This window comes from Manis pentadactyla, chromosome 14, assembly GCF_030020395.1.
Source record: "Manis pentadactyla isolate mManPen7 chromosome 14, mManPen7.hap1, whole genome shotgun sequence".
Classification (NCBI taxonomy): Eukaryota; Metazoa; Chordata; class Mammalia; order Pholidota; family Manidae; genus Manis; species Manis pentadactyla.
In genome coordinates, this window is record NC_080032.1 from 36450587 (window position 1) to 36458074 (window position 7488).

Here is a 7488-nt window from a genome sequence, read left to right on the forward strand (position 1 = left end):
CAAATACATGTGTGGAAAAGGTAGTATTTGAATAACTTTTCCAAATAATTGTAGATTATCATTTTTGTTACTAAAACTTGGCAAGTGTTAGTTTTTTTAAAACTAATTGCAGTGTGGAATCCATTGGTCTGTCTTGCACTTTGAATGGATTTTACCTCTGTGGGGTTTTGTAACATTATTCATTGGTCTTTTAAAAAACTATCAGTTCACTGAGTTAAGGGCTCTTAAAAATATTGATGGGTCTCCCATCATTAAATATCCCCCAAAATCAAAATTCTAATATCATTATTGATCCCATTTGAAAAATTTAAGTGATGGGGAACTGTCAGGCTCAGTGACAGATACAAGATTTCCAAAAATCTCATTTTTCTGGAAAGTTCAATACAAATACTATCGGTTGTATTTCTTGTACTGACAGGCTCACTTTGTTCATTTTTGAGAAAATGTTTGCTAAATACTGAAGTCTGAAAAACCAGTTGCTCTATAACTAGTTTTTTCAAGTGAACATGGTGGGAAAAAGTGACCAGTTCAGTTTATAACACAATAGCACAAACGCTCTTCCTCGAGACACCATTGTAACTTCGGGGTTTGAAGTGGTATATGGGCACTTCCCATTTCCTCACAGAATTTTTAAAGGACTGAGAGTTGCCATTTAACAAGATTAATAATTTTTACTTCTTTATCAAGGAAATTCTTTGGTGAAATTGGCTTTATTTTTTCCCACTGGGTGGTGAAGAATACAGTGACCCCAAATCCCATTGGGTGCCATACCCTTGATCCTGCCAGAGTGCCAGCAGTGTGCTCCACCAGCAGTGCAAACAAACATCCACACCCAGAAAAAGGCAAATGACTTCATGGTAGTAGTAGGAGAACAGTTTGCTTCACAGAACCCCTGCAACCATCTCAAGACCCCTGGGATCCTTTGATCACACAGAATTGCTATTACAAGCCAATAGCCAAATGAGTCATTTGACTTTGCCCCACGTTGCCTTAGAATTGAAACCAAGGCTTTGATTCAGAAATGTTGGTTGATGTACTATAGAAGATAATCTTTCTGAGCCTTTACTATTAAAATGTTTTGTCTGTCTATAATGCTGCAACATTGCTGTAGTTAATTGAGTTGGTCTCCTGTTGTTCTGGGGTGTGTGTACGCACTCTGGTCTCCCTGCTTTCTGCTCAGATAAGAAATACCATTAGATCGTAGGTGATGCCCACATCTTTTGCTGCTTTCCCAACCACTGCAGATTCTCAATATTTGGGTCACTTGTTAATCTTCCAGTAAAATAGTTCTACCCCAGCCCTGCCCTGCAGGATGTCTGGGTGTCTTAGCCACCACCTCCTCCCTTACCTGGGTTCTGTAACGCCATGAGAATCTTCATGTGCAAGATTTGCAGTGCCAAGATGCTGCAGAGGACAGTGGGAAGAACCAGAAGAGCTGGGCTGCTCCATTTACTCATCCCATGACTGTGGAAGAGTTATTTATTGTTCTGTAGCCGTGGTTTTCATCTGTATAGTGGTGAGGAGAATCTGCGCAGGTGTAGAGTTAGAATAAATGAGATCGAGGACGTGGGGCTTTCTAAAGTGTTACACACAAAAGTTTTTATAGCCTCCAGGGAAAGAACTTTACATAAATTTCTTAAATACTAGTCCCATGAGGAAATATTCAAGCAAGTATATATTAGCTATCTATATGTATTTCTGTAATTGGACCACTTCTGAAAAGTTATATATCTATACCACTACTAGACCAACTGCTAGGTATTTGTAATGATAAAATTAGATCCATACTTGTCATCAGTCACAGGAATCAACCTCAAATGTATCAGACCTAAATGTAAAATATAAAACAAGTACTAAAAGAAAGCAAAATTATTTTGTGTCTGAGTGGGAAAAGGCTTTCTAATGTTAATTCAGTCTACATGCAATGAAAGAAAAAATTTTAATTCAACAACATAAAAATAATTGGAAAAACCCTAATGGCAAAAAGCACCAAAGGCAAAAACAAAAGGCAAAAAGTTGAGAGAAAATATAACATCAGATAAAGCGCTTCTATTCCTAATGTATGAAGAACTCAAACTAGAGGTGGGGGAACCAAAACCCCTATAGAATGAATGTAAACAAATAGTCAAAGACACGAACAGGCAAGTAAAAAAATAATATAAAAACCCATGAAAACATGTAAATATGTACAATTTTTCTCAGAGACAAATGCAAATTAAAGCTGCTCCTGAGATATTTTGAATGAAAAACTTAAAAAATCTTGACAACCCACTTTTTGGGAGAGGTGATGGGAAAATAGGTGTATTCATTCACTGCTCCTGGGAATGCAAAACAATATATCCTCTAGCAAGGGAAATTTGTAGTATTTAACAAAACTACATACTCAAACTCAATAATCACATACCTAGGAACTTATCCCAAAGATTGACATCTGACAGTACAAAAATATTCACAGTTATTCATTGTGGCATTATTTGTAATTGCAAGATAATGGAAACAACCTAAATGCATGTACATGGGTAACTGGATGAATAAACTGTACAGCCATACAATGGAGTACTATGCAATTATTATTATTTTTTAATGAAGCTGATTTCTCTGAAGCAACTTCCCAGATATCTGCCTCTTTCCACTAAAGAAATACAGGAAAGATCACCAGAAACAAACATTGTTAGCTGCCGAGAGAACATTTCACACTTTCCAAAAATAATTAACAGTGAGGGAAAAAAACTAAGATTTAAAAAAAATTATCTTTAATGAGACTCAGTCTGAGGCAAGTCTTTGGGTTATAGTTACCTCGTGATGACCTGGACTCCTTGTAATCTAAATCCCAAACTGATGCCATGCTTCCTCTTCCACAAGAACGCAGAAGCTCCCACCTTTCTTCATTGCATCTCTCACCCAAGTACTCAAAGTGCCCTGTGCTAGAACACCCAACTGAATATGGGAGCAAGGAGGCCAAGCGATTCATTGTCTTTTTCCCCTAAATAACCACTTAGAAATTATCTGCCGGCCCAGAGGGCGGGAACTCTAGAGCTAAAGGCAGTATTAGCCTTTGCCATTGCAGCCCTCTGCTGGTATAAATGAAATGTGGAGGTTGGCGATGTTATTTGCTTCTCTGGTATGGTTTGGATGGAAGAGGAGCTCTGATAAACTATCATCTTTAGCAGATTCAAACTTTGCTTTTCTGGCACTCTTGTTCACTCTGAGGTGTTTGGAAATGCGAGGAAACCTTAAGACTTTGCCTCTGCCTCTATGACACCACTTCTGTGTTTCTTGCTGTTCTCCAAACACTCCTTTATTCCTCTGGCTCCTCTCCACCTTCTCACTCCCCCCAAAATTCTAACCTAAATCTTCTTCTTTCTATAGGTTCTTAGACCTATCCTAGGTTCTCTTTTTAACATGTCTATGGTTTTATCAGTTCTTTGAGTATCTCCCAAACACTTTATCTCCTCCAGTGCTCCGGGTTCATATTTGAAACTATTTGCCAAGAACTCCACTTAACTTCCCAAAATTTCAGTGTATCCTAATTAGAGTTCTTCATCTTCCCTTTGTTAAGACAAAACGATCCAAGACCTGGAAATAAGGCAAGAGGATTTCTGAGTGCTCTTTCAGTGCCCTGTCTCATCATACTAGAGCGCTGGTTCTCAAAATGTGGTCCTGGACCAACAGCATGAGCATCACCTGGGGACTTAGAAATGCCAAATCCCTACTTCTACTCAAGACCTACTAAGTCAAAACGGGGGAAGGGGTAGGGGAAGGCTGGAGCCGGAAATCTGTGGTTGAAGCGGCCCCCCAGGTACTTCTGATGATCATTCAGGTTTGGGAACAACTGAACTAGAGTAGTGAGTGGCAAACTATGGCCTGTAGTCCAAATCTAGCCGCATGCCTGTTTTTATCAAGTTTTACAGGAATACAATGCATTTTGGCATCGATTTGTTTTTCAATTATGGCTGCTTTCACTCTATAACAACAGAATTGAGTAGTTGTGATACAGGCTGTGTGGCCATCACAGCCTAAAAGATTTATTATCTGGCCCTTTACAGAAAAAGTTTGCCAATCCCTGGTCTAGAGCATCATATACCAAACCCCTAAGAATCCTTGATAGTCTGGGGAAAGGTAATTTTATGTGATTTACTATTTATTATTGAGTGGGGCCCAGAGTCTGTAAAGTTAGGTATTAATTATGGAAGATTGATAAACTACAAATGATTTTTGTCTCCAAAAATCTACAAATGATAGAGGTGAAAATGATTTCTCTCAGCTAGAATTAATCACAAAGGCAACAATCTTATTGTCCTGTAGAACATTAATAAGCTTGGGCTCTAACTTAGTGATTGTATTCCAGCATTTTTTTCCCCTTCACTGTATATACAAATACACTGTACACACACACACACACACACACACACACACACACACACACACACACGCACACACACATATACATAAACATACTGATGCCGGGGTTCTTGTTTGCAAAGTTGAAGAATGAACTTAACAAACACTCAAGGTAGGAGAGCCAGGGAGAGGGTTTTATTTAGACATAAAGTGAGAAGACAGAGCTCCTGGCTCATGTCAGGAGGGGACAAGACAGCCTGGGGTGGTGTGTTGTCTAGGGGATTTATAGGCAGTTGAGAGACAGGGCTAGGGATTCAGACCTGCCAGATGGTCCCAAAATGTTTATTTTTGAAGAGATACTAAGTTTCTTATCAGAGTGTTATTCTTCAAAGTTAGCTTAACAGAAGAAATTTACTGCTTTTGTCTGGAAGCGTATTAATCAAGACTGTGTGCCTTGCCTTCAATGTGGGCTGAATCATTGTCCGTTTGATTAAAATGCAATCTTAGCTTTAAAATAGAATTTTTCCTGAGTAAGCTGGGCCTTTGAGCAGGTGCTAAAGTAAATCTTATAATGGTGTGTTCTAATTGATACAGTGAAAATATAGGTTATCCTAACATACTTTTCTTTATCTGGGGAGTATTCAAACTTCTAGGTCAAGTTGCTCTTGGCTTTTTAGTTTTAACTAATCTCACTGAAGAATGCTTATGTTCCTAGTTTGGTATTTTTACTTTAGAGAATTAATGTGACTTTGGCTTTGCTTAATTGTTTAACATGGAGTTTTGGTAGGGGTCATTTCCTGGAGGCCCTCACCCTACTCTAAGCCCATGGTCCCTGTCTCAATACCAGGGTCTCTCATATCTCCCTCTGAACTAGCTTTACATTCTTCTGATTACATTACTAATAAGCTGAATACACCTCTGAAGCATGCTTTCTATATACTTGTATGAGAGTCATCTTTTTTAACTTTTTGCAATTTATACTCTGACACTGACAAGAGTTAATTCCTCCTGTATTCCCTGAGTCCTTACCCTCTTCAATCTCCTAGTTATGTGGGCTTGAAACCTTAGACCTATTCCAATTCTCTTCCCTTACTCTTCATACAAATCAAGCTGTGTATCTCACTGGTTTCACTCCCACAGCTTCCCCTTGAGACATCCCCTCTACCATTTCTATGACTACTGTCTGAGGTTGAGCCCTTGTTCCCTTTTCTCTGAACTTTTACAACAGCTCCGACTGGTTCTTTGTAACCAATCCAATCTGTATAAGACTGCTAGAAGAATATCCCCAAGGAAGAGCTCCAGTCATTTCAGTCTCCTACACAAAGCCCTTAGGTGGTTCCTCATTGTTCAACAATAAAGGAAAGCCCCAGTTCCTTACTCTGAGTTTGAAGGCCCTCCAAACCCAAGCTTATCTTCCTTGGCTTCTCTTTATCCTTCTCCCTTCCATTTCTGTGCTCTGGACACTCTCTTCGCCTTCCTTCATGTTGCCCCTCCACCTACCACCCACTCTGTTCTGCTTCTCATGTCCAAACCTAAGTGTTCTTTAACGTCTCACTTGAAGCTCTGTAATGCTGATCGCTTAAGCGGAGAGTAGTTTCTCTTTGCTCTGAATTCCCAACTCATTTAATTTGTATCCCTTGTATGACACATACCACTTTCTGTTACCTTTATGGACCTTTCGTGGCCTCATTGTACACCATCTATGGTCCAACTTTGTATCCATATTATTGCCTAACTGCACTAATAGATAAAGAGTGCTGGTAAAAATTTTTGAGTGGGAGCTGCTGAAAGTTAAAATCTCAACTGAGCAAGTAACACCAAATTATTTTTTTAACTATAATCTCATCAAAGTATATTTTCCCAAACTATCTTTTTGCCAGTGTTTTTTCCCTCATTTAAAAACAATTAACTATTTAATATTAAAAGGGGGAAAAATAAATGTCTCTTGTGGGGGGGACTTGGTGAAGGGGGGAGTCTAGTAAACATAATGTTCTTCATGTAATTGTAGATTAATGATAACAAAATGAATATAAAAAAATAAATAAATAAAAATAAGATTTCTCATTTCAATGTGTCAAGTCTCAGCAATTAACTATTCAGTGTTATTTATTCATTAACAAAATGACACTTTTCCATGTGGACATGCTCACTACAAGGGCTCCTTAATACAAGTGTTCATGTAGCCCTAAAATCTTTAGTTGGTCTTTTAATTAATTAAGAAAACACAGGTGATACATACTTTTCTTTAAGCTGGGAGGGATATCGGTGTCTAAATCCTGGGCACCCCCCAGATCGGTCAGGGTGAAAGAAGCCATGGCGTATCTGCTCTTCCCTGCCTCATGGTGCATCACAAAACAGGGTTCCTCCCAATGAATGGTTTCTCACTGGTGTCACGTGAAAAGTTTATTACAAAAGTATATTCCAACACCTACCCAAATTCTGAAACTTTGGGGCTAGATCTCCAAAAATCTTGACAATATTTGTGCACCCTGAAGGTTATGAATTACAGGCTAAACTCTCATCCTCTTCTAAACTGAGAAGCAGAGTCCTCTATAGAACTGCCCCAGTGCACCTTAAATAAACCAAGAGGGTTGAAAGAGTCTGTCCATCTTCTCTCCCCTCTCAGAGTATCCTTTTTCTTTATAATTGTCCCTCAATATTTTATTTTGATAAGTGTTAAAACACACAGGAAAGTTAAAATTAAAAGAAAGGACAGTGGGCACACACATACTACACCATTAACATGTTCCCTTCTTTGCCTTATCACAAGTCTTTCCTTTTATCCATCTCTCTATTCATCAGCCCATCTTAATATTCTGGGGGAATTCCAAAGCAAATTTCAGGTATCAGTAGCCTCTAATTTGGGATGTTGGTGACTTGAAGAAAAGCAGGCAATGAATCCATGTGCCCTGGTGATAATACAGTGGCCTCATTTCACTGGCCAGGATTGGTAGCTGCTGGGCCTGGGCAGGATATTTAGAACGCATTTAATCAAACACTAGGATAGTTTTGGCTAGCTGTGGACGGCTCCCACAGAGTGGTATCTATTTGTCTCTATTCATGTGAATGGTAGCTTTTGTTTTGTTACTGGAAGAAGGGAGGTTTGGAGCCTTGGAGAAGAGAAGATTCAACAGGGAAGCAGATGGC